The sequence below is a fragment of the Capra hircus genome, chromosome 11, assembly GCF_001704415.2.
Source record: "Capra hircus breed San Clemente chromosome 11, ASM170441v1, whole genome shotgun sequence".
Lineage (NCBI taxonomy): Eukaryota > Metazoa > Chordata > Mammalia > Artiodactyla > Bovidae > Capra > Capra hircus.
Window position 1 is genome coordinate 85,925,119 of NC_030818.1, and position 27,389 is coordinate 85,952,507.

At 44.0% G+C, this 27,389-nt stretch overlaps 1 protein-coding gene across 18 annotated transcripts in view; it reads right to left on the reverse strand.

The window, feature by feature from the left end:
- GREB1 (growth regulation by estrogen in breast cancer 1) overlaps positions 1-27,389 on the reverse strand; it is a 128,930-nt gene that overhangs the window by 98,627 nt on the left and 2,914 nt on the right. For 4 of the 18 annotated variants that reach the window (XM_018055636.1, XM_018055634.1, XM_018055635.1 and 1 more), the window contains one exon: positions 267-447. The exons of the other annotated variants lie outside the window; for them this stretch is intronic. The gene's annotated coding sequence lies outside the window, so the exon portion shown is untranslated. Of the gene's footprint in view, positions 1-266; positions 448-27,389 lie in introns of those variants that run through there. 18 annotated transcript variants of the gene reach the window in all.

The following is a 27,389-nucleotide window of genomic DNA, read 5'->3' on the forward strand; positions in this document are numbered from 1 at the left end:
AGCGAGCTGTCTCCGTAGGTTTCAGCCTTGGTGAAATAAAGAACACCGGCCGAAGGGCAAGCCGGATAGATGACCCAAGTTAATCAGTGCCCTGGCAACTTTCCAATTGCAGATAACCCTCATTGCGGCCGACGCCCTAACCCTAAACCTCTGAGACTCTCAGCTAACAGCCTGGGGCACCCCTGAGTAGTCCCAGAGACCAGAGACCTCTTCCTACTGAGAAGAAAAGGAAAACACCGTCAATTACCTGGACAATCCAAACTGACCTTTAAATGAGCGTGATTGTCTCCTGTACTGAATTTATTTTGAAGTGTTCATTTTCAGCTCTCAATGATGGTCAAGTCATAAACTCCCACCCTGACTGGACTCTCCTGTTCCTGATGACCTTGACAGGAGACGCCTATCTGGAAAGAGGCCACCGGCTTCCTGGGCATGTCATCCACTCCCCTGTTTGCAGGAGATAAAAGAGTGCTACTGTCAGTAATTGAATATGCATGCACCATTTTGTTAGAGTCCCCGGTTCCTTTTTTCTCCTTCGCTTTTAGAAGAAAAAGCACTAAATCACTTTCTCCAATAAAATGCCCACAGACAAGGAAAATAAAAACAACCACTCCTAGGCGAGCTCTCTGCGTCCTGTGAAGTTCTCAGCAGCTTTTAATTACTCCTCAGTATTTTGCTACCAGTTGTTAAATGTAACAGAAACAAGAACTACATTAACACATTAAAACAAGAGGACCTAGGTCTGCAAAGAGTGAGACATATAAGGGTAGATGAGTGTGGGGGAAGGTCCCTTTGAACAAAGACTGCTATCAGGGCAGGAAGCCAGCTTATCCTGGGCGATAATAAAATACCAAGCTTTAGTCTTCAATAGCTGAGTGGGGAAGATGGTTTTTTTGGGAGGGTTTGGCTATTATTAGCACCTTTTTTTTTTTTTTTTTTACAGATAGAGAAACCTAGCCTGGCCACAGCAGGACCACATGGGAAATAATAGTAGAATCAAGGGTGTAACTGGCTGTATTTTGGTACCCCTGCTCCACTGTCATCGGTTTAAAAAAACATTCACAAAATGGGAATGTCCAGGGGTTGATCACTTACAATAGCAAATTTTCCAAATGTCTAAAAGTTTTCAATAAAATGCTATTTTATAGATATTTCGTAAGGGAGCCATAACCTTTTGCTCACTTCCAAAAGGAGAAGCAAGCAGAAAAATATTGGCAAACACAATAAGGCCATGCTGGAAAAGTCACTCACCCGATGAACAGCATCAGTCAAAACTTAAGCCAGGGGGGAAAAAAAAAAATGTGAACGCACAGATTTTTGTGAACCAGATAGTTTCTTGGAGAACAGATGAGTGAACACGCTGCAGTTCCTTGCAAGGTCTTGGTAAAGGGCTCCCTGCAGTTCCCTGCACATGTTGCCTCGGTGATGCCTGCACAGTGGCCTGGGACCCCCAGGAGGATGGAGCAGAAGATGGACCACCTGAGGAAAGTGCCACAGTGGGGATTATTCTACAGTCGGAGCAGTCAAAACTCAGGAATGTTCAGGGTCCTCCAAGAGGAGGCCTGCCACTAAAACCCACGTTGGTCTGAGCCCCATGTCGAGTTCAGTTCCCCGGGAAAACTGCCACAAGGAAGCGCCGGTGAACAAGGGCAGGAAAAATGGGGCCAAGTGACTGTGGTGTGACAGAGCCGAATCCTGGAGAAAAGTGGGATGCTGTGGCCACAGGAGCCTGGGAGGCTGGGGAGACAACAGCGCTGTGCCCAGAGCCACGTGCGTCCTCTCGGCAGGCGAGTGGCGGGGTGGGGCCCACATGTCAGCCCACCACCCCCAGCGAGCGAAGCGCTCCACTGACCAGCTCACTCTCCATTCAGGCGAATTCTCCCAATCACACCAGCACCACTCCTGAAAACTCAGCTCCCAGTAACATGGGCATTTGGTCATATCCTCTTGGTTCGATCAATAGAGACAGTCAATTCAGGACTGCAGAGCTAACACAAAATACAGGCTGAAACCAAGCATCTCCTATCAGCAAATGGGGCATTCAGTTACCATGTTTCTAACACCCTTTATGCTGCCCAGATGCAATCTGGGGAAGTCCTTAGGTCCAGCTAGGGAGGCAGAGGGAAGTCCCATAAATCTAAAGTAATACATGTAATTAAAAGCCCAAGCTTTTTCCAGGGACAAGCTTCTCAGCAGGATAAAGTGAACCACAGACCAAGTACAAGGTGGTTGACCGCTCTGGGAGAAACAGAAGCCCCCCACCCTCAACCCCGTGCGTTCACCCCTGTTGTCCACCTCCTCCCTCGCCCCCCAGGAATACCCTCCTTCCATGTCACTGCCTGTCAAAGTCTTAAGCACTTTTCAAGCCAAGACAGTAACTGTAATGGGATGAATTGTGTCTCTAAAACCCGTGACCCCCAGCACCGCAGGATGTGACCTTATTTGGAAAGAGTGTATTGCGGATGTAATTAGTTAAAATGAGGTCATCCTGGAGGAGGTGAGGCCACTAGTCTAATCTGACTGGTGTCCTTCCTTATAAAAGGGGAGTGTGGACACAGGCATGAACACACGGAGAGCAGCGTGTGGGCGGTGGAGCTCTGTTGTCACCAGTCAAGGAGTCACCAGAAGCTAGAAGTGGGGCCTGGAGCAGACCCTCCCCCGGCACTCCAGAGGGAGGTCGGCGGCCACCCCGAAACTGGCTTCCAGATACGCCGCGTTTCTGTATCATACACCACGCCTGTGGTTTGTGGTGCCATGACAGCAGCCCAGGGAAGCTGGTACAGTGACTGGCTTAGCCCATTCGGGCTCCTACAACAAAAGACCAGTCGGTGACTTTAAAACAACAATTACTTCTCTCAGTTCTAGAGGCTGGAAGTTCAAGATCACGGTGCCAACAGGGTCAGGCTCTGATGAGAACCCTCTTCCGGCTGTCTGTCTTCTCACTGGGTCCTCATACAGCAGAAGAGGGCAAGGGAGCTCTCTGGGGTCTCCTTTATAAGGGCAAGGACCCCCTTCACTTGGCCAACAAAGATCCATCTAGTCAAAGCTGTGGTTTTTCTGGTCGTCATGTACGAATGTGAGAGCGGGACCACAAGGAAAGCGGAGTGCCAAAGAGTTGATGATTTTGAGCTGGGGTGTTGGAGAAGACTCTTGAAAGTGCCCGGGACTGCAGGGAGATCAAACCAGTCAATCCTAAAGGAAATCAACCCCGAATACTCACTGAAAGGACTGATGCTGAAGCTGAAGCTCCAATCCTTTGGCCACCTGATGTGAAGAGCTGACTCACTGGAAAAGACCCTGATGCTGGGAAAGAATGAAAGCAAAAGGAGAAGGGGGTGGCAGAGGATGAGATGGTCAGATAGGATAACCGACCCAACGGACATGAATTTGAGCAAACTCTAGGAGATAGTGAAGGACAGGGAAGCCTGGCGTGCTGCAGTCTATGGGGGTCACAAAGAGTCAGAAACGACTGAGCAACTGGACAACAACAATCCTCTTCACGAAAGCTCCACCCTCAGGACCAAATCATCTCCCAAAGTTCCCACCAAATACCATCACACCAGGGGTTAGGCTTCAGCATATGAATTTTAGGGAACACAAAAATTCAGTCCATAGCAATGGCTTAAGCCTTATCATTACCAAGAGACTTTTCAGATTCCACTGACTAAGTTCCCCAAGGAAGGGGGTCTCCTGCCCCACTTGTGTAATAGGATCCCCATTTCAAGCAAGAGCTTCTGCCTCCCCTGCAGCGTGGGGAGGAGGAACTTGCATGGAATGACTCAAAAGGAGCCACTGGGCCAAATTTCTCTCTTGTTAAGTCTGAACCCGAGAGACGCAGAGGGTGAGCAGACCGGGAAGCAGGAGGCACACGTGGTCTGCGGCCAAGTCACAGTGTCCTCGACGCCACTGATGAGATGCCCTGTTCCCCAGGGTCTAGCCAGGGGCAGGGCAGCCAGGGGAAATCAGCCAGGCTTCTTGGCTCATGCCTTATCCACACAGACCAACAGCTTCCGGAGAAATGAAGGTGCGACCCTTCTCTCCATCTACCTGGTCCTTCCTCCTTGGCAGCTGGAACACAGGTAAAGAGAAGAGGGTCTTATCAGCCCCTGAGTCCCGACAGGAAAGCACAGCAGGGCTGGAAACTGTGAGGGACATGACTGGACTTGGGTTCTGAAAGCTGGGGGTGCAGTGATGGGTCTGTGAACCCCCACGGAGACTCGTCCAGAGAAAAGAAACTTCACCAGAGCAGTCACGGGGAGAGAGAGGACAGCCGCTCCCCCAAACACAGAGGATGGCAGAGAGGTCTACATCACTGACCACCGGGGGCTGGAGGCAAGGAAAGATGCCCACGTTCCGGGTGGACGGAATCAGTACATTCACGAGAAGTCAGAACAAGGAGACAAGGAGTTCACTGTAGATGGCACACACTCGGGCCACCAGCAGGCAGGGAGACCCAAGTCTGAACACAGGCAGCACTGATCCTGCCGTTGCCATGAAACCCACCAAGTCCTGCAGGACAGGTAAACCTGTTCTTCCCCTTAAAGCACCTAGATTATGGCTTTGCCAGAACAGTTTGAAAACACTGATTCTGACAAGGCTTCTTTGGGGCTAGGTTCGGAAGCGTGCCTGAAGCACATGTCCTGCAAGGCTGACTCAGCGTCCCTAAGCATCTCCACATGGCATCTCAACCACAAAGCCTGGAGAAGGTGAGCGGGTTCACTCTGCCCCTCGGGAGTCTGAAGTGTCCCCCAAAGAGCTACTGGGATGGATGAGTCAAGAAGGTCAGAGGATTTCGCCTCTGCTCTCAGATAAATGTGTGGTCACCTCCTGTTCTCAGAGGAGGGGCTGATGAATGATGACTCTGCCCAGAGAACATCTGCTCTGTCCTTTTAGGCAGCATTCCTCTTGGGGAGACATGGGAGGGGATGGCGATAGGGCCACCTTGAAGCCGCCAGGTCAGCACCCCCAGCCCTGCCCTCCGCATACAGCTCCTGCGGAGGGCCTCAGGTCTCAAAGGGCTTTCAGCAGAGGAAGCTGCCAGATGGTGCCAGGGAAACCCTCAGAGGGGCTGAGATATCAGGGAGATGGGATGAAGAAGGAGGGGTCATCTTGCTCATATCTACATCATTTAAGATTTAAAAAATAAAAGCAATTTACTATCTTCTTGGAAAATCTTAGAGACAATGAGAATTTTTTTTTCTACTTGCATTATTTTCTTCTCATTATCCTTAGATTCTGAGCTCTTTGAGAGCATGGTCTGTATCTGATTCAATCTCTGTCACTTCAGTGATACAACCATAATACCAGGCTCTGATATTATAGCCATTATTATGCTAGGCACATCGTACTCTTCAGAGAGTACCTAATGAGTGAGTGGATCAGCAGATGTGTGGATGGGTCAGTAAATAGAGTAATAAATAAGTGGATGGGCGCATGGATGGGTAGGTGGATAGAAGGGTGAGTGGGTGAATGGATGGATGGATGAGTGGATAATGGATAGAAAGATGGACGAGTGGGTAAGTGAGTAGTGAGTAGGTGGCTGGCTGGATGAACGGGATGGGTAGATGGTGGATGGATTGGTACGTTGATGGATAATGAACAAATGGCTGGCTGGATGGTTGGTTGGATGAATGGATAGATGTGGATGGGGAGATGGCTGAGTGGGTAGATGAATGGATTCAACAAGTGACTCTGAAGGACCCACCCTGTGCCAGGCACAGCGCCAGGCACTGGAAGTATTGAGATGATTGGCATCTGCTCTCATCTTCAAAGGAACTCACAGTCCAACAGGGCAAGATGTCATATTACTAAATCGATACCTGATAAGAGCTATAACAAAGGGAAGGAGCAATGGTCTCAGCATAGAGAGTGGCTGTACAGATTGAGTCCCGAAAGATGCACAAGTGTCTCTTGGTCACTGTATTCAGCACAGGATTTCCCAAAACTTCACGGGCATTCCTTTGGCCCAAGTGAAATCTCCAAAGAGTTAATTCCAGTTCTTTCCCTCTACTGAACCCCCTGCAATCAATCAATACTCCTCCCCCTTTTCTTGACAAGCATTTCTGTGGGCCAACTCCCTCCCAGAAAAAGCAGTTAAACAGCACACACATCTGAAGACACAACACCGACATTTGATAACAGGAAATATGGCCACAGTATGTGAGCAAAGAGGTGGACACCCACTGGACGGGTGCAGATTTGGAGTCAGTCTCCAGCTGTTGAATCACAGGCTCAACAACGCAGGAGATAACTTGGGAAGATACGTTTCTCTAATTCTGTGGTTTCCCCAGTATGAAGTAGGTAGCATGGTGATACCTACACAATAGGGCTGGTTAAAGGATGACTGTGGTAAGCAAGCCTAGCCCAGTAGGCAGCACACACATATTAGACCCTCAACGTCAACTGCTTATCATCTGTGTCCTGGGCTTTAGAGACACCATTCATTTCCCATTGTCTTTGGCTGTACAGATTCAACCCTACACCTCTGGCCCAGGCTCTCAGTCAAAAATATTCCTTCTTACATCCATCCCCACCCTTTCTACACTGATCTGTGCATGTGTGCGTGCAAAGTCGCTTCAGTCGTGTCCGATCCTATGGACTGTAGCCCACCAGGCTCCTCTGTCCAGCCCATGGGATTCTCCAGGCAAGAACACTGGAGTGGGTTACCATGCCTTCCTCCAGGAGATCTTCCCAACCTAGGGATTAAACCCATCTCTTATGTCTCCTGCACTGCAGGTGGATTCTTTACTGCTGAGCCACCAGGGAAGGCCCCACACTGATCCAACTGATCCTTAATAGAGTTATTCTCACTCCTTTTCTGTCGGTTTCCTCGCTCTAGTCTATGAACTCCTAAACGGTAGAGACCAGAACTTGTTCAGCTCTTCTGCTCCTGAGCCCAGTTCAGTACCTGGCACAGACTAGTCCTCCGAAAATGCTGGCTGGATGAAACCACAAACTGCGCAGCTGTAACCAGTCCTGCTATAGCCCACGTGAGTGCAGAGGGATACGCCAGGCCAAACACCCACTAACATGTCACACTCAGTACCCAGAAAAGCCAGGCCTGGAAAAATGTTTCATGAATACTGGTTTATTTCACAAAAACTAAATAAGTGTGAAGTATTACAAAGAAGCCACTGTTGCCATTTTTTAAAGCAAGACAGAGAACCCTCAATGAATTGAAATGCTTGGGAAATAGGATGCTCCTACTAATTTAGGTTTCTGGTAAATCTGAACAAAACTCCAACCCAGGGCTACAGAAGTTCAGAAAAGGAGAAAATTCTATACAATAAGGAGAACAGGGAAGGCTTCCTGAAGGAAGTAGGCTTTGACGGGTGACTAAGAATTCCTAGGAGCTCAGGTCTCTGCTAAGGGCTCAGAGTCCAATTTATGGTAGAGATCTTAAATGTTGCTTCTGGAAAAATTCATTTCAATAGCTGAGGTACTTCAAACTTTCTTCCCTGAGAAGCTGTTCAGTCACTAAGTCGTGTCCAACTCTTTGCAACCCCATGGACTGCAGCAAGCCAGGTTCCCGTGTCCTTCACTATCTCCTGGAGTTTGTTCAAATTCATGTCCATTGAGTTGGTGATGCCATCCAACCATCTCATCCTCTGTTGTCTCCTTCTCCTTTTGCCTTCAATCTTTCCCAGAATCAGGGTATTTTCCAATGAGTCAGCTCTTCACATCAGGTGTCAGTCCTTTCAATGACTATTCAGGATTGATTTCCTTTAGGATTGACTGGTTGGAGCTCCAGGGAGACTCCAAGGGACTCTCAAGAGTCTTCTCCAACACCACATTTTGAAAGCATCAGTTCTTCGGTGCTTAGCCTTCTGAGCACTGACTATACGGATCTTTGACAGCAAAGTGATGTCTCTGCTTTTTAATACATTGTCTAGCTTTCCTTCCAAGAAGCAAGTGTCTTTTAATTTCATGGCTACAGTTACTGTCCACAGTGATTTTGGAGCCCATGAAAATAAAAGCTGGAAGGTGTCCCTGAGAAGTCCATCCTTTCAATTTGGGACTGAAATCCCTCAAGGGTGACATAGAGGCCCTTACTCTTCCCACACGGACCAAGTTAAAGACCCACCACTCCGTCAGGGAGATGAGCTATGGGTCTCTAACCAACCCACAGGATGGATAGATGAAAAAATATCCATCCTTGGGAAATCAAAAGGACAAGATACACCTGAAAGTAACACAACATTGTAAATCAACTGTATTTCAATATTAAAAAAAAAAAACTTAATCCCATATGTGAAGCTGCAAGTTGCAATCATGTAACTTGGCAAAATTTTAGGATCGAAATCAAACAAAACTGACATAAGTATATACATTTTTAAAAATTTGGTGAATCTGCAGAGCTTTCTGGAACTCCACCCTATCCACTTACACAGTCCTGTTTGTGACCAACAAACAGGAAAATAATCAGGTCCAATTAAACCTATTAATTTTAAACTTCTCCTTTTAGCTCAAAAACAGAGATGCTCTGACTTCATCAAAAAGTCTGTTCCCAGGCAGATGGCTGAGGAAAGAACCACAGTCCCTGGGTGCCTTTACCCAAGCGGCTCCAGCAACTGAGGGAGGGCCATTTTGACCCAATTATCTTTGGGTATAAATCTTACATCATATTCATTCAAGTAAAACATAAAACTAGCTTGAACTGTGCAAAATGTCTCCAAGTTGTTGGGAAGAGGCATTTCTTTCATTCTGTTCTCAAGAGGACCCTTCAGGTCCAGTCTCGCTCAGGTCACTGATCATGGGGGAAAGGGGCTCCATGTGGATACTCACGGCTCATGGGACAGACAATCCCAACGCAGGTTATCAACTCACCTCACTGCGCCTTCTGTCAACAAAGGGCTCTTCTACAATCCTTGGCCCTCGGCTCAAGGCTAATTTCGTTCTAAAGCCTTGGGATACAAGCAAATCTCCCACGCCCTGGTGTCACCAAGAAACTCCTGGCAGACAGTGCACTGGGATGACCCAGAGGGAAGGGATGTGGAGGGAGGTGGAAGGGGGGTTTGGGACAAGGGGACACATGAACCCCCGTGGCTGATTCATGTCAATGTATGGCAAAAACCACCACAATATTGTAAAGTAATTAGCCTCCAATTAAAATATATAACCTAATTTTTTTAAGTAAATAAAAGTTATCAGAAGCTCTCAAGATAGTAAGACTTAAGCCTGTAAACACTTCTTTTAAAAGGTATCTTGAGGGAAAAAATATTTTAGGCTATTTGTTATCGCATGCATTTTTCTTAATAGCTTGTACTCATTTCTAAACATGTAAAAAATACAGAAAAATACAGCAAAAACACTAAATATAAATCACCTGTTATCCTGTCAGAAATAACTATTATTATTTTAATCTAGACAGTAGAAAACTGTCTTTATTCCTTGTAAACACACATGTATGTGTTTGCATTAACATGTATGTATGTATATGTGATTTCTTTGCATACTCAGTACCATATTACACATTGCCTTTTTAATCTGGAATTTTCCAATAGCTATCATATAAGATCATCTTTCATGCAATTAAAGATGTCCAGAAATGAAAAAAAAAAGAAAAGAAAATCCTGGCACAGTCCCATCTGTTTAATGAAGGACAAATACCCAGGGTTTAGCACATAGTAAGCATTCAATAAAAAGTTATTGAGTGAATTAATTTTATTTATAGGAAGAGCTGCTTCTTTGATTTTTAAAAAATATTTCCACTTTATGGGACTTCCCTGGCAGTCCAGTGATTGAGATTCTGTGCTTCCACTCAGGGGGTGTGGGTTCAATCTCTGATCAGGAAACTAAGATCCCACATGCCACACTAAAAAAGCAATTTTCCACTTCAGCCCCGTAAGAATGATCATTTCTGTCTTCCAGTTCTACTTAATTGAAGGATCGTTCTAAGAAACAAGTTCTTCCACAGGAGTCCACGGGGAGGAAAGGGAAGGGGGTATGGCTGAAAGGCCAGACTGTTATTGTCATTGTGGTTACCAAGCAAGGCATGGTCAGCCACCCAAAGAAGAAAGCAAAGGTAAGGAGAACAAACATAAAGAACAGAAAAGTTTAACTCTGATCCATTGGAATGTAACATTTGTGTGCCTCCCAAAACTGTGAAAAATGAAAATAAAAGAATTTAAAGACAGAGTTGCTAGTGGTACCGGAAGCAATGGAATGGTGAGTGTGCCGAAAGCACTACATCTTTCACTTGATAAAGGTCCACTTTATGCTATATAAATTTCACTTCAATTTAGGGGGAAAGAAGCTTCTGCCTGGCACTGTTTTTAGGTGTAACTCCAGTGCCTGTGCCATGGAAATTCTGCCAGCTGCACGCTAAAGATCCCTGGTGAGGGAGAGCGGGTGATGAGACTGAAGCAAGATGGCTTTTCTAGCAACACAAATGCCAAAGCGATGGGCAGGGAGAAAAGTCTCCTTGATGTCTGTGGAGGTCTTCATCAGATGTACTATCTCACTGAATCCACACAACAACCCTAAGAGACAGGACTATTAGATTATCCCAGCTTACAGCTGAGGATACTGATCCGGGAGACTCAGTGCATCTGTGAGGCATGTGTTTTAGGTGGAAGGGGGCTGTTTAATTAGGAACGGGTTCTGTTCCCAAGAAGGGGCTTTCTTGGTGGCTCAGACGGTAAGAAATCCACCTGCAACATAGAAGACCTAGGTTCAAATCCTGGGCTGGGAAGATGCCAAACCTATCAAACCAACAGTCTACACAGAAACAAAGGTACAAAGTAAACATCAGCCAAGTGATGTAACCAGAAAAATCCCCAAAAGTTGGGAAATGCAAGAGGCCAAAGACATTTTGGTGGTTTTGACAAAGAAATGGCAGAGGGAGAAAAACTGTTATCAATCAGAAGACATGGACCTCATTTGGATCCTCATTCCAACAAACAAATCAACTGCAAAACTTGTCAATGAAACTTTAGGGGAAACAGAACACTAACTGGACATTTGGCATAAAATAGAATCACTCTTCGTTGTTTTTTTTTTTTTCGGTGAGACGATGGTTTCTTGACAAGAGAATACCTTTCAAGATAAACACAAAAATGTTTTTGCACGAAACAGTTCATCTGGAATTTGCTTTGAAATAATCCATCAGGGAAAGGAAAACTACTGGGGAAATACACAAAACAAAATTATCCATGTGTTGCTAATTTTTTAATATGGGAGGTACATACAGTGATCCCTTGGTGTACACAGGGGATTAGTTCCAGGACCCCCACCAGATACCAAAATCCACAGACATTCAAATCCCTTTTAGAAAATGGTATAGTATTTACACATAACCTACACACATCCTCCCGAGTATTTTAAATTACCTCTAGAGAATTTATAATCCTGATACAATGTAAACAGTTATCACAGCAGCAAACTCAAGCTTTGCATTTGGGAACTTTCTGGAATTTTTTTCCCCAAATATTTTCAATCCACAGCTGGCTGTATCCTAGGATCTGGAACCCATGGACACAGAGGAAAGACAGTATGTGCTCACGATCAGTCATGCCTGACTCTTTGCAGCCCCATGGACTATACCCCTGTCCATGGAATTTTCCAGGCAAGAATACTGGAGTGGGTTACCATTTCTTACTCAAGGACATCTTCCTGACCCAGGGATCAAATCTGCATCTCCTGCAGTGGCAGGTGGATTCTTTACCACTAAGCCACCTGACTATATGTATCAATCTTGTTTCTTTTGTGTATGCTTACATTTTTCTATAATAAAAGACTGAAAAGGCAAAAAAGCTGATTTGGCCCTGGAACTTTTGGACTGGTAATTCTGGCAAATCAAAGATAAAGAGAAAAAGTTTGGATTCGCCTTTCAGGCAGAGTTTCTGGGTACAGAAGACAACTTCAAAGGGCATTTTGGGTGCACAATATTTGAGCAAGGGTTAGTGGAGGGTGTAACCCCACAAACGACAATATGAAATGGTGTAGGTCTTGAAGAGAAATGGGCTTCCATGCGTTGAAACCAAATCTCTATAGTTCATGTTGGCTTTGAAAAGATGCTTTGTTTTCTTCCATTCTAAATAGGGGTTTAATCTTCACTGCTCTGGAAAATAACTGTTTGCTCCCAGAAGGATTGTGTGTTCTCAAACAGGCACATAAAAGTGGGAGGGGCCATGCAAAAATTTCAGGAAGGACAGGAAAACAAGCCTTCCCCAGGCAAGGTGAAGGACAGAGGGGAGACGACACCGTGGGGGTCCTGATGTTTGTTGGAAAATAAAGACTCTGGGAAACATTTCCTTGGAGGGAGTGGGGAGGGGTGGGGAGGGGCAAGGCCAACCCTGGCTATAAAGGGTGGGGCTGTCCATCCCAAAGGAAACAGGAATGGTAATTTCCACGAATCTCTGGAAAAGCAGACACTAGGCATGGAAAGTGGACCAGGAGAGTAGGCCTGGGACACAGGGCTGGGGACAGCCTGGCAGAGCCTGCCCCTATTCCTCCTCTCTCTCCCTCCACTCCCCCTCCACTCCCCCTCCACACCCCTCCTTTACTGGCAAAGAGGACAAGCCTCCACTACTGGAGAAATGGCCTAGAAACTCTAAGAAGCCTCTGGAAACATGTCTCAGACATGGTTTTGTGTTTTCCAGGCTACAGTGCCCTCCTGAGAAAATGTCTTCAGTTCATTGCTGGAAAGCAATACAGTCCTTGTTCCAATGAGTTAATGGAAAGAATTAAAGGGCCAGAATCCCCACTTAGAATAATTCCAGAAAGGAGATAATAATAGACTCTCCCACCCACTCCAAGGCCACTGTGATGACAGTATTAAGTCGAGCTCCGTGGTTTCAGGACTCCAGCCTTGAGTGGGGACAACCAAAGGCTCGGTTGGACATGTGGCTCAACCTGACCCTCAAAGGGCAGAAGGGACTTTGAGAAGCACTGGGCCAGTGCCTGGATGGAGTCTTGGAGTTTCATGCCTGGGGACTCCTGGATCAGAAATAATGATACCCATTTCACAGACCTGCAAGTTCTAGGCAACTTCTTTAGTATAGTAAAACATGGTTGGTATGCTCACTGTCATAATTTCTTGTTATTAAATATAAGGCACCTGATCTAGTGCCTAGAACAGAGTAGACAATCACTTTTGCTACCATTACTATGAATTACTATGGACTTAGCATGAGGAAATGTCAATGTCTGTTATATTATCACTCAGCAAAGCTGGTATATGTATTTTAATTTCTTGATTAAATGAGTTATTAATTATTGTGAAATTTTGTATCAAAATCAGTATATCTGATTCATGCAAGACATATAAAGTGACATAAATACTTTACATTTGAACAATGGCTGGGGGGATAAATTGGGAATTTGGGATTAACAGATACACACTACTATATGTATATAGTCGCAAAGAGTTGGACACGACTGAGTGACTAAACTGAACTGAACTACTATATGTAAAATAGATAAATGACAAGAGCTTATAACACAGGGAATTACATTCAATATCTTGTAATAACCTACAATGGAAAGGAATCTGAAATATATATATACATATATATACAATATGAAATATTTTTGTTGCTATTGTTCAGTTACTCAGTGGTTTCCAGCTCTTTGCAACCCCATGGACTGCAGCATGCCAGGTTTCTCTGCCCTTCACCATCTCCCAGAGTTTGTTCAAATTCATATCCATTGAGTCAGTAATGCCATCCAACCATCTCATCCTTTGCCACCCGCTTCTCTCCTGTCCTCAATCTTTCCTAGCATCAGTCTTTTCCACTGAGTCAGCTCTTCGCATTAGGTAGCCAAAGTATCGGAGTTTCAGCTTCAGCATCTGTCTTTCCAGTGAATATTCAGGGTTGATTTCCTTTAGGCTTGACTGGTTTGATCTCCTTGCAGTCCAAGAGACTCTCAAGAGTCTTCTCCAGCACCACAATTCAAAAGCATCAATTCTTTGGCGCTCAGCCTTATTTATAGTCCAACTCTCAGATCTGCATGTGACTATTGGAAAAACCACAGCTTTGACTAGACGGACCTTTGCTGGCAAAGTGATGTTTCTGCTTTTTAATATGCTGTCTAAGTTTGTCATAGCTTTTCTTCCAAGGAGCCGGTCTTTTCATGGCTGCAGTCACTGTCCACAGTGATTCTGAAGCCCAAGAAAATAAAGTCTGTCCTTGTTGTTTCCCCATCTATTTGCCATGAAGTGATCTCTCTAAAGCAGTAACTCAGGTGATCTTTCTCCATGAAGCTCCTTGAGACATTTCCACCCATATTCCATATCTGCATGTTCACTCCCCTCTCCTACTAACCAAGCCGTGAGCCCCAGGCCACATTCTTTCCTCCCCAGCACAGGTCACAACATTTAAGCATAAGAAACTTTTCATAAATGAACGAATGAGAGAGAGGGAGGACCATACGATTATTTCTGTCTACTTAGGGGAAGGCCTGGTGTTGAAGAAGACTCTTGAGAATCCCTTGGACTGCAAGGAGATCCAACCAGTCCATCCTAAAGGAGATCAGTCCTGAGTGTTCATTGGAAAGACTGATGTTGAAGCCGAAACTCCAGTACTTTGGCCACCTGATGTGAAGAGCTGACTCATTTGAAAAGACCCTGACGCTGGGAAAGATTGAAGGCAGGAGGAGAAGGAGTCAACAGAGGATGAGATGGTTGGATGGCATCACTGACACAGTGGACATGAGTTTGAGTATATTCCAGAAGTTGGTGATGGACAGGGAAGCCTGGCGTGCTGTAGTCCATGGGGTCGCGAAGAGTCGGACACGACTGAGCAACTGAAGTGAACTGAACTGAACTGAGGGGACGACCCCACCAGTTCCAAACTGACTGCAAAGGCATCTATCTGGTCTAATGGAAAAATAGTAAATACACCATCCAGCGCCCTCATGGTCTCCATCTGCCACAGTAGGTTTCTCATAACCTAACTAACAAAACACCACGGATCTGGGGAAGATGTGCAGAACGGCCTACCATCAATCATGGGAAGAGAAGCATAGATTCACAGGCTGGAGGGGCTGTCATCACTGGCCTTACTGATGAGAAAGTGTGTCTGGTGTCCCTTAGGCCCTTAAAACAGGCTCAGTCCCCAGAGAAACTGTCTACATGCAGCCTGGCCAGTTCCCTCCCTGGCTCTTTGGCTTGTTAACCACCCACTTATACAGCCAGCTCAGTCCCACCCCACCCTCTCAGGCCTGGGAAGTAGTTTCCTATTATTGCTCTGTGGTTAAGTTCTCTCATCTTAATAAACCCCCTAAAGGTTGGCCGTGCAGTCTCCCACCTGCTCAGATATCGGGCATGTGCCACATGGCTAAGCCCTTCCTTCACACTGCTTCCTGGGTCAGGACAAACCCTCCCCACATCACTCCTCCCCAATAAACCCCCTTGCCAGCCCTGCAGTGACCACCAAGTCATCTTCAGATCAAGTTCCAATCTAGGTCGGGTTTCTTTGGTCTCTGCTCTCTGGAGCTCTCTTCCTAACTGAGTGCCTCCTTCCCCATTCTTTCAGGGATGGTGTGATAAAGTCTGTCTCCCCAACTTGGCTGAACAGACTTGTACACAGAAGCCGGGGTGGGGCTGGGGGTTGGCTTCACCAGTCTTTCCCTGGTGCCTGACACACAACAGGTGCTCAGTAAATAATTACTGTAGCAATAAACAAACACAGCAGCTTCAATGCCAGTCTGTCACTTCATTGCAGAACTGCAAATGCTCTCTCTGCCCCCTGCACACTGAAGCTTGCCAACACTACACATTATCATTTCCCCCAATTTAACAGTTATGGTAAAGAATCCACCAGCAATGCAGGAGACCTGGGTTCAATCCCTGGGTCGGGAAGGTCCCTTGGAGAAGGAAATGGCAACCCAGTCCAGTATTCTTGCCTGGGAAATCCCAGGGACAGAGAAGCCCAGTGGGCTACAATCCCTGGGGTTGAAAAAAATCAGACACAACTTAGCAACTAAAACGATAACCAAGTAGCATACTTTCTACTGCTTTCCTTCCAATGTCTGCTTCCAAATAAGGGGAATCACTTTTACCATGTGTTATAATGAATTGATCAGTTATTATTGGATTTCCTCGAGGACAAAAATCAATATTCTGATTCTGTGTCTATTATTGATCGTGATTTTGATGTATGTGTGCCTTTGTCTAAACTCATCATATATAATTCAGAGACTTGGAAATGTTCTTGTGTTATCTGAAAAAAGACTATTATATAAAAATTAAAAGTTGGAAGGAAATACTGTCATTCTGCTGAAACAGATCAACATCTAAAGGTAATTTTAAGATGAGAAGTGGCAGCTGCTGCTATCTGAAACTTTTCTGGCTCATGGGACTGATTTTTTTCTACCACATCAGGAATTACTGGGGTTAGGAAGCAGCCCCTTTTATATTCTTTTTTCCCCACAGAAGTTCCTCAGAGAATTTCTGAGGAAACCAATAAAAGAGTAAATGATATCTTCTAGTCAATCCTAAAGGAAATCAGTCCTGAATATTCACTGGAAAGACTGATGCTGAAGCTGAAACTCCAATACTTTGGCCCCCTGATGCGAAGAGCTGACTCTTTGGAAAAGACCCTGATGCTGGGAAAGATTGAGGGCAGGAGGAGAAGGGGGCAACAGAGGATGAGACGGTTGGATGGCATCACTGATCCGAAGGACCTGAGTTTGAGCAAGCTCCGGGAGATAGCGGAGGACAGGGAAGCCTGGCGTGCTGCAGCCCGTGGAGTTGCAAACAGTCAGACACAGCTTAGTGACCTAACAACAAAAACGATAAAACTACCAGAGTGTCTCAGCTGGGGAGGTCACCTGTGACCTAAGGCATGCATGAAACCTCTATCGAAGCTGGGGGCTGAGATGAGACCCCCACACCCACGTGGTCCCTCCATCCTCTGGAGATCTCTCGTGTCAGTCAGCGCTGCTGCCCTTCCTTTTCCAGCTCTGTCTGTGAAGCCTGCACCCCACCCGGGAAGCTGGACAACCCAGTGGCACCAACACAACCTTGAGGTTGCACAGACTTCAGCTTGAATCCCAGTAGACCCTTTCCAGCAGCATGACCCCGTCCGTGAAGCTTTCTCAGCCTCTGTTCTTGAATTGTGAAATAGGAGACAATAAAACTTAACCTCTGTGGGCTCATTAAAAGCATCTGGTTTTACATTCCTTCAGCCCCATGAGCCTTCATTATACAAAGTGGTACAGATGAAACGACGCATCATGTAGACGGAGGCCCAGACGGAGAACCTGAAAAAATGTTTGTGGCCAGTAAGTATTTTCATCCTATTTGTCATCATTGCCTTTATTCAGATTAATAATGGAACATACAGATGAACGGAGCAAGTCGCCAAGTTGTCCTCGTTCTATAAACTTGAGAGGAAAATCAGGCTCCAGTTTTTTAAAAAAATCAGTTCTGCCCAAACATAAATAAAAAGGGAACCGTAACAGTCTGATTCCTGAAAACAAGATAAAGCACGCCTGACAGAAAGCAGGTACTTCACAGGTGTTTGTGGTTGGACACAACTCAAAATGATCTTTTCCTTTAGTAAAAGTACAGTATAATATAGAATCTAAAAGCACCTTCCCTTAGTAATGAACTGGGTTAGAGCAACTTAGGAGACCTGCCTACAATACTTCACATCCCATTGTGGAAAGAATCCCACTGTGGAAATAAGACTTCCCCCTCTCAGTCACACACTCTTGCCTCTCATATCCCAACTACGATGGCAATTTACTCAAAAGAGCTTAGGACTGAAGGGAATAAACGGCAGAGTCTTAGGGCACGCCGCTGAATTAATGGGGCTGTACGTGGTCATTGGCCAGGAGGCTGCAGCACTCCACTGGGATCCCGCGGGTGCCCGAGTGATAGAGCCTGGGTTCCTGCCTTCAAACACTGGTCAATCCATGCACGGAAGCCACAGGCAAATAGGCATGACAAGCAGGGTGGTCAGGACAAAGACAGAGCCTGGCACAGCGTGTGGCTCAAGATGGGACCGCAGACCTGAGCCCCACGTCGAGGCCAAGTCACATCACAGATGATAACGTGGAGTAAAACAGTATCTCAGGATCTGTTAACATTTCTTACATCTCAGGCTAACACTGAAATCAAACTAGCTGCCAGGACTCTCTACCCTTTCTCTCAGTGTTTCTTAGCCAAAAGTTGGCCTAGAAAAATAGGTTGGCAACCGACCTACTGGCCCCTCATCACTGTTCCCCTACAGAGGTGCCCATGTGCTCAGAAGTCTGACCAGGATCCATTCCCTGCTGTAAAGATGTCAAGTACCCATTATTTGCTCAGCAAAACTGAGTCAGTCTCAGCGGTTCCCTTATTTCAAGCTGCCAGAACGATTTTAACTAAAATAGTAACAATCTACGTAGGAAGTTCCCATGAGCAAAAGCAGGTAATTTTAAATCCAACCTTTTAGTTTCTACAATAAGAACTGTTTCCTAAGCAGAAAAGGCAGCAATACCAACTTGATTTTTCTTTTAAGCAACAGTTCTGAAGTGTAAAGGAATTATGTAAAAGCGATTTACATACTCTGCAGATGTGATCAAATACTCTGCAGATACAAATTTTGGGCAGTTGAATGTTTACAGCAATGACATGGTGGACAAACCCTAACCACACTTACAGGGAAATTGTAGTCACAGGACGATAGCATCTTTTATTAAATTCCTATTGCATATAAACATGAAACAGACAAGAAGAACTTTCCAAAACCTGAATAATGTCTGTGTCTAGGTAGAGGAACTATCGTTTTTAGGTTTTGCATTTTTGTTTAATAAGTTTCCAGCAATTAACGCCAGTAACGTTTGAAATGTGAATAAAATGTATAATCTTTTAATCGGGTAAAGTAAATAAATAAATTTTTCTCAGAACAAAACAGAGTGGGGAGGTGTGTACGTGGCTAATGCAAATACTATTGATCCGCTCTTGCCTGGAATTAATGGTGGGATAGAAGCCACCGGCTCTGCTCTGCAGGACTCCCTGTGGGAAGGCCCCTTCCAGAGTCAGGGCAGATGACAGGGCCAGATAACAGTGTTGCGCCACGTCTTTGATGTCCTCAGCCAGGATCTTGGACAGCTGAGCAAGGGAAACAAAAGAATGCTCCGGCAGCATGGGCCCCACCGGCCTCGGGGTCTCCCACCCTTCGGAGCGGCTGTGTTTCCCAGGGCTGACCTCTGCTCCCCAACACATGGGCCTCATCGGCAGTGTGACCTGCAGTGTCAGAACCTCTCTCCACATTCAACCCAAGAGAAGACCCTTTCTTTATTTCTTTCCTCTTTTTTTCCAAACCAGCTTTGTGTCTTGATGGTCCAGCTGGTGAAAGAAACAAGCGAAAATAAAAAAAACAAAAAACTTTCTTCCAAAATTAAGAATTTGGGGTTTATATACCTCAGGGTATGGAGATCACAGATACATTTTCTTGAACTGTGCTTTCTATTCTTTCTCCAATGAAGACATGTGTACTATGAAAACATTTAAAAATAATCACAGTTTTAAGCCCAAACAAGATTGCTCTGGAGTTCTGTGTGTTCTGGACACGAGTTTTGAAACAGCTGCTGGAGGTCACACATCACGGGGATTGGGTTGGGGAGACCTCACAGGAGCAGACAGCTGAGATCACCGGAGCTCAGGCAGGGCTGCGACTGACGGAAGAGACGAAGTGGGAACCTAACCCGGTCATGCCCAAGCCTTCCAGAAGGTCAACTCCACCCGCAGGTCAGCCTGCCCCAGCCTGACCCAGAACACCCAGTGTCACCACCCCTGCCTGGAAGAGGAAGCTGCCCAGCTGCACGGCAGCAACAAAACTTCAGAGGAGCTCAGTCTCCCACCCAGAGTTCCCCGGCCTGACTCATTCCCCGCAACTGCCATCAAGTCCTGACTCCCAGGGTCCCTAAGCTGCACCCTCCTTATGGATCTCCTGACTGTAATTAGCGACAGGAGCATCTCAGATTTATTGTACAAACCGTAGGCACTTACGTGGCCCAATATATTTGCCTTGATAATAAAAAGCACCAATTCTGAGAAGAAATTAATGCAAAAGCAATTCACTGGAAGACAGCCTTTTCAGCGAGTGGCATTGGAATAATTAGACATCAGAGGCAAAAAAGTGAATCTTAACCCAAACTTTAACCTCTATACCAAAATCAGCTCAGATTGGATCACAGACCTACACATAAAACGAAACTATAAAACTTAGAGTGAAAAAAAAAAGCAGGAAAACAGTTTAAAATCTTCATGATCCAGGTCTAGGCAAAAAGTTTTTATATTTATTTTTATTTATTTTATATTTATTTATATTTATATAAACTAAAAGCACAACTCTTAAAATGATAAGTTGATACACTGGACTTCAACAAAATTTAAAAGTTTTTGTTCTGCAAAAGATCCTGTTGAGGAAATTGAAAGATAAGCTACAGACTAGAAGAAAGTATTTGCAAACCACATATCCAACAAAAGACTAGCACCTGTCACATTTTTTAACCCCCTAACTGAATAGTTTTAAAAATCCAGTTAGGAAATGGGCAAAAGACATAAAGAGACATTTTACCAAAGAGAATAAATAGAAAGCATGTAAGTCATGAAAACACGTTCAGCATCATTAGCCAATAGAAAAATACAAATTAAACCCATAATAAGATATCACAACACAACCATCAGATGTCTAAAATAAAAGTGACAATACCAAGTGTTGCCAAGGGTACAGAGAAACTAGATATTTACACATTGCTGGTGGGAAATTGTATAGCTCTTCTAGAAAACTGTTGTGCAGTTTCTTATAAAGTTAAACCTCTAACTAGCATAAGAACTAGTCATTGCACTCTTGGATATTTGTCCCACAGAAATTAAAACTTATGTTTACACAGAACCTTGTGCACAAATGTCAATACCAGCTTTACTCATAATAGCCCCAAACCAGAAACAATTTGGATATCCTTTAACAGATACACTGTGGTTATGTTCAGAGCTTGGAGTATAACTCACTAATGAAAAGGAATGAATTATGTTTATACATTTATTTTATTCAAGTATACTTAATTAACTGTTAATTTCTGCTGTATAGCAAGGTGACTCAGTTATACATCTATACATTCTTTTATTTCTTTTCCATTATGGTTTATGGAAGCTACAGAAATCATAATGCCTAATTCTCTAGACAAAACCAACAAAAATAGTCAAAGAAAAGGTCAAATAAAGATTTTGGGGGGACCCCCCACAAAAGCCTATGAAAAAATGCAAGTTCTCAGAAAGAAACAAGGGAGATGCTAGAAAGGAAAAAGGCAGAATGTTTATCCTGAAATACGGGTATTCCTCTGACCAGCCCCGGGGCCGAGAAAGGGAGACTGAATGATGGACAAATGAAAAAAGTCCAGGTAGAAATTAACTTGAAACAGATGACAGAATGAACAAAACATTTCTCTTCTCTTGGTGCTAAGATCTGGCTTCACAGTTGTATAGCTTTGTGGTCAGATAGATGCGTATCAAACCTTGGCACAGCATCTTATCTCTATATGACCTGGATCAAGTTCCTGAACCAAGTTTCTGGACTTGGTTTTCCCACATATAAAATGAGAATGACAATACTACACCTCGTGGGCACTATCAGCCCAATCCAGAACCCGGCCGGAAGAGCCACATAAAACTCTTGTGAAACTCTTACAACGTGGTAATACAACCAAATTCAATGGAGCACAGAATGAGAGTGACTAACTTTGCTGGACCCTGTTTCTGTTTTCTTAATGTCTCTGAGTAACTAAAAGGTATTTAAGTTTTAAATTTTACGAGATGTGCCAGAATTAGCTACTTGAATCCGTTCCCAGGGTCACTCTTTGGGCTTCCATTTTCTTGTTTCTAATCCCTGATACACAGGATCACCTTTGGGCGTCAAAACTGCAAAAGAAATGCAACAGGATGGCCATCTGCAGAATCACTTTCAGAGTGAATGTGGGTGAAGAGAAATGCACAGAAACGCAGAGATCACCCCTCACCACCTAGGACATAGAGTTTGAGGATCTGGTCCCACTTTTGCAACTGACCAGTTTTGTAGTAGCTTCTCAATCTAAAACATAGAAACAATAGATTCTACAGAGCAAAGAAGTCCTAGTAAGCTGAAGGCCCAGATGGGTCTCCTGATACATTACTCCTAAACTGAGTCACATTCAAGTCTAACAGAAGACAAGAATGTCAAGTGGGAAGCAGAGGCACAGAATCGTTTCTCAGGCCAGAAGCAGAGACCATGAATCAGAACCCTTTGTCAAGGATGGTCTATATTGTGCCTTCAGCATTAAAATAAACCAGTACCTTTAAGAAATGTATGAATAACGGTGGGAAATCTTATTAGTGTGGCAGGGAATTTGTCAGATGGTTCCAATCCAGGAGAGCTTGCTTTCTGAAGGACTTAGCAATTTTTGTGTGCTGTTTCCAATCCAAAACTACCTACCAACAACCCACAGACATCTACAGGTAAGTACCCGGCCCTGGGCCGCACACAGGTATACACACTCAGTCTGTGCCAGGCACAAAAAAAAAATCCTTGACAACAATAGAGTCTCCTCTATGTGTTCCCGCCCCACCTGCCACAGAATAAGAATCCCACTCCTCCTCTAAGCCCTCCAAACCAGTGCTGGGAGACCCTGTGTGCAAACCAACCCTAAAGCTGCAGGCTCCAAAACTGAGCTCACCTGAGGGGGCTATCTTGGGAGTGTGCCCTAGACTGAAGACTTGTATCCCCCTAAAATTCATATACGAAAGCCCTGCCTCTGAGTGTGGCTGAATTTGAAGAAAGAGCCTAAAAGGAGGTAATTAAGGTGAAGTGAGGTCATAACGGTGGGGCCCTGATCAATAGGGTCAGTGTCCTTATTAGAAAAAGACAGCAGAGGATGCTCTCCCCACCCTCGAAGAGGAGGGGAGGAATGACCATGTGAGAACACAGCAAGAAGTTGGCCACCTGCAAGCCGGGAAGAAAGCTTTCACCAGAAACCAGATCAAGCAGAATTTTGATCTTGATTTCTAGCCACCAGCATTGTGAGAAATAAATTTCTGCTGTTTAAGCTACTCAGTTTGTGGTATTTTGTTATGACAGCCCAAGCTATTTCAGGGCAGTGCAAGCAAAAAATGGTGGATCTTTACTATTATGTATCTCTTACTTTAAAAATCATAAGTACTTTAAGCCTTGGTAATGCAGTGACCCTGGCACCCGCCACCCCCAATGCACGCGTCACATACAGCAGGAAATGCATCATGAAGATAGATGGGCATCCCACAACTCAAAGGCTGGTAGAATGCCCACACCTCTCCATTTAGTCTCCATGGATTGCAACACATTATAGCTTATATGTGGCCACCTTGTAATCTTAGATAACAGCACCTTTATCATATTTTCTATGAAAAGGAAAATCACAGCACAGAGGTTCACTGCCAGTCTTACCGCTAAAATGTACGTTACATCAGGGCAGGAATCGTCTCTTTTGTTCACTACTGTATCTTCAGCATTTAGACCAGTACTTGGCACAAAATATCAACTCAATAAAACTTATATATTAAATGTTGTTGTTGTCATTTATTTGCTAAGTCATCTCCTACTGTTTTGTGACCCCATAGACTGTAGCCCACCAGGCTCCTCTGTCCATGGGATTTCCCAGGCAAGAATACTGGAGTGGGTTGCCATTTCCTTCTCTAGGAGATCTTCCCAACCCAGGGATCAAACTCATGTTTCCTGCATTGGCAGGTGGGCTCTTTACCACTGAGCCACCAGGAAAGCCTATGAGTTAAACAACTGATGGGATTTTATTGCTGAAACCTCTGTTGCCTTGACAGACCACCAATGCCAACAGATTTAAAATTTTTGGAAACAACTTTCTAACCTTGTTTTTAATTTTTACAAATGAAGACCTCAATGAGTTTTTAATTTATTTTGTTAAAATACAAAATTTCAAAATGTACCCATTAGTTCATATCAAGGAACAGATATTTAGGTAATATTCTTAAAGTACTTTTTACCTGGTAGAGGCCCAAGGATTGTAGTGGCTATAATGATTATTATTTAATATTATTCAGCTAATTCTTGTGCCTGAGAGCACTGGAATGCAGCATAGTTACCAACCAATGAGATACTCTCATATGCATGAGCTCCTTGTTTTACTTTACTCTTCTCTGTGTTGCCCTCCATACATCTCTCCAGAGGACATTGCTAAGAACATAATAAATACTTTCATTTGACAGATTCGAAATTAACTGACCTTTTGGCTCAAATTCTCCTCCTACACTGTAGTCAAGACCTCAAAATAGAACCCTTAATAGTTCTCCAATTGTTTCTACCAGTATTAGGCTTGGCTCTGTGCAGAGTTCTGTAAGTTCCTTAAAGAACAAAGCTCATTCATTCCTCAAATATTTACTGAGCACATACTGTGAGCCAGCCATTGTGCTGGGTGCTGGGTGCTGGGTGCTGGGTGCTGGAGCAGGATGGTGAGCAAGGCAGACTTGATCCTTCACAGCACTTACCATGTGCCATGTGGGAGATAAGACATCAAACAAAGGAATATGGAATTGCAAATCTGGTGTGTCCCACGAAGTGGTTTTCAACCATTTCTTATTTTTTGAAATGAAATTGCCTACATATACCTCAGTTCAGAAAGATTTTATCTGATAATTTCCTTTCCAAGAACTATAACTATCAGTCAGAGTTCCTGACCAACAAAAGATCTCACAGTCACCCCACGGTTAAGATCACTGCACAAACAGGAGAAAATGACATAGGACTGAGTTATCAAACTCCGTGATGGGTAAATGCACAATTTCCAGCAGGTTTTTGCTTCTGTGTTTGTGTGGGTGGGGGGGGGGGCAGTATTTGTTTCTGGCTTTTAGAGCTTATATAATAGATCTCTTGGCTACCTTCATAGATTTGTGGTTCTCAAGCATGGCTATTCATCAGAATCATCTGGAAGGCTTGCTAAACCTCGGATTGCTGGCCAATCTCTCCCTTCCCAGAGCTTCTGAGTAGTGCTGAGTGTGGAGCCTGAGAATCTGCATTTTGTACACATTCTCTGGTGATGCCAAAGCTGCTGGTCTAGCAACTACAACTGGAGAACTGAGGTATGAAATGCTGTAATGTCTTGGATTTACTTCAAGGTAATTCAGGAGGGTTGCAGTGTGGGGAAGGAGGAGACAGAAAAAACAAAATTGACAAAGTGTTCACAATTGTAGAACTAGGTGAGATCACACAGAAGTTCATTAGACAACATTTCTACTTTCATAGACATTTGAAGTTTTTCCACAATAAAAAGGTAACAGGAGTCAGTTGGATCAAGATTTGTCATTGCACATTTTTAAGAGGACTTGGGTTCCCACAAAGGCCCTGAAATATACTCCCCCTAAAAGGCTATTTTGAATATCGGTGACATGCCAGGCCTTGGCTGACCACTAGAGGGAGTCAAACAAAATGAAGACACAAATTGCTATCCTCAAGTCCATAATTCGGTGGGGTAAAGAAAATGCAAATTATTGTGCTACAGAGACAAATAAATGGCATAAAAGATAATTAAGAGGGACTAAGAGAGTGAGAAGACTGAAGCAAAACTGCATCCTTTCCCACTATATATCCTTGAAGTTAAACTTTTTTGCCATTTTCTAAGGATCCCACAGAGCACGTGCACACACACACACACACACACACACACAGAGGCAGTCAAGTTTCAGAAATATATATTACCATCAATCAGTTATGTTTTATCAAGATGGAAAGAACATTAAAAGCACAAATAAAAGGAAAAGCCCAAGAGTCTTCTAGACAATATATAATTTATCCACACAAAAGAATACAAAACTGTAATTTAAAATTACAATATCAATGAAATAATAAGTATATTCATAGTGAAAAGTGAAAGTGTTAGTCACTCCGTCGTGTCCAACTCTTTGTGACCCCATGGACTATAGCCACCAGGTTCCTCTGTCCATGGCATTCTCCAGGCAAGAATATTGGCGTGGGTTGCCATTTCCTCCTCCAGGGGATCTTCCTGATCCAGGGACTGAACCCAGGTCTCCCGCATTGCAGGCAGACACTTTACCAACTGAGCCACCAGGGAAGCCACATTCATCATAATGACAAAATGGCATGGATTGCACTTATTATTTCATTGATGTTGCTTTAAATTACAATTTTCTATTCTCTTATGTAGATAAATATATACACATAATCTTGGCCAATGTTCAGAAGCATACAGAACTTAATTTTAAGACCAGAAAAAACACACCAAAGAATTAGCAGTAATTATATCTGGATCGTGGATTTCCGACTTTCTTCTTTTTTAAAACTCTTCTGCAGGTTTTTCAATTTTATGTCACAAATATAACTTCTACAATAGTCTTCCTCATTGTACTGTTTTTTTAAAGGGTAATTAGCTAAAGTACTATAATTCAGCTGTATACTCAGAAACTGAACCTAAAAGGTAAGTGTGCCCATTAAGCAGTATACAAACTGCAAAGATTTGAAGGGTTTCAAAGTCCATGGACTCTCTGGACTGGCCAGGCCAGGGTTCTATGCATTACCCTCAGCCAGCCCTAACAGTCAGTTACCCCCACAAAAGCCCTAGAGGCTTCCTAGGGGAAACAGAACAGAACCAGTGAAGCATGCTGGACAGGGAAATGTGGGTTATTAAAAGCAAGCTCCCTTTCCCCGCTTAAAACATGAAGCATCCATACCACGTTCTTTGTTTAAATATCCTGGTCCCATTCATTCGTGAGGACTATGCTTGGGCATGGAGCAGGGTGCGGGGATCCTGCCTCTCTCTTTAAATTATAGTCTGTCTTCTTTTCATTCTGAATATTTTCATCACTAATTAGCTTTAATTTGAGATTGCTTCTGAACATTCCGGAATTGCTAACTAATCCAAATTTTGAATCCACAAACTAGACACAATTTTCTTAAAATGAGTCTTTCTAGTGTCAATTAAAGTGGTAGTAGTACACCAAACATCTGTAATACCATAAAAGTTCAGCCAATTGCTTATTAAATGAACAAGTAATCAACTTCATACTAAGCATAGAAATCTTTAGACAGACTCTAGATTATAAACTCTCCTATTAAAAATGACAAGGCAAAAATACAGATATTAAAGTGTAGCTTCAAATTACCCACCCAGTAAAAGATTAGAGGCATTGGTGCATGTGGCTTCTTTCATTAGCTAAAAACAACTTAAACCACAGATAAGCCATTTGTTAAGCAATTACAAAAAAGGCTAGAATGGAATTTCAATTTCAACCTGAACTTACTTCTTTCCCTTTAGAGAATACTTCTTCCAAAAAACACTAATTCTAAAAGCTACATGTACCCAATGTTCATAGCAGCATTATTTACTACAGCCAAGACATGGAAGCAACCTAAGTGTCTGTCAATAGATGAACAGACACAGAAGATGTAGAGTATTAC